This window comes from Pteropus alecto, unplaced genomic scaffold, assembly GCF_000325575.1.
Source record: "Pteropus alecto unplaced genomic scaffold, ASM32557v1 scaffold97, whole genome shotgun sequence".
Taxonomy (NCBI): domain Eukaryota; kingdom Metazoa; phylum Chordata; class Mammalia; order Chiroptera; family Pteropodidae; genus Pteropus; species Pteropus alecto.
Genome location: NW_006439713.1, coordinates 181,849 through 183,062, shown reverse-complemented (window position 1 = coordinate 183,062; position 1,214 = coordinate 181,849).

The window sequence follows — 1,214 nt, the reverse complement described above, 5'->3', positions numbered from 1 at the left end:
CTTGCCAAAGACGTCCGGTGTTTGCAAACACCTGGCTGGCTGTTTGGAAACAGTTTGTCAGGGCTGAGTCAAAACTGCAGCCCAAAGAGCCGAAGCTGCCTTCCCAGAGAGGGTCCCTAACAGCCCTGTGTGGACTGTGGCCGGCCCCCAGCCCTGCGCGGGAGCCTGATCTTCGAGTCTCCGACGGGGCAGAAGAGGAGACTGACCTCGGGATGGCCGCCGTCTCTCCCAGAGGGGCTGCTCCGGGCGCGCCCGTGCACCTGCCCCCACCGCCTCTGCTGGAGTGTCCGGTTGCCGTCTGCATCCTCGGCCCCTGGAGCCTGTGCTTCCTTCTGGAATCTGTGATTTCTTTTCAGATTTCTAGTCTCCATGCTTTGCACACGTTACGAGGGGGAAAAAAACACATAGATGTGATCAAATGATTCAAGACAGTCTCCACTTAACATAACGGAAGATACACTCTCAAAGTCTGCAAGAATGGTATTTTTTTTTTTTTTATCGTTGCAGATTTTGGAGAAACAGTTAAGTTTTCTTTATCATTTGAAATTTTTTTAGCCTGTCTTTCAACTGTGCTGTTTCTGGACTTCATCTCCCTGTTTTCGGGTCTGGAGCCTAGAGACCCCATCGACAGGAAGTGGGTCCTTCCTACTCGCGGTTCCTGGCCGGGCCCCCGAGACGCTGAGCGTGGGTGTGCCATAAAACCCCCAAAACAAATCAGAGCAGGAAACGCACAGAGTGGGGCTTGAAGGCAGCCCTTGCACAGCCGGACGAGGAGACCAGCCTGTCCCGGTGGGTGACTTAAACTTGCTCCCCGCTGTGACGAGATGTGGTGGGGATGGCAGGCCCCTTTCAAGGTGGCTTTCTCCTTGTCACCGAGAGTAAGACGAGGCGCCTTTCTTTCCTGATACTCTCCGAGAAACCGAAGGCCATTCTCCATCCTCCTGGCTTTGTCTCATTTGGTTTATTTATGATGTCAGCCCAATGATTTCAGGTCAAGATCAGTCGCCCGCAGCATCCCCGGGCCTTAGGAGCGGCCGCGGTCCCTTCTGCCACCTGCTAGGTTTGCAGAGCTTGACAGACATGCCCAGTAGATAGGTGTGCACTGTGTCAGGGAAATGCAGCTCGCAGCCTGGGGTCCAGAGGTGGGAGGGAAGTGCCGGGCCCCGGTGCACGGCCTAGATGTTCACAGGCTGACTCAGGAGCCCAGGCGAGCC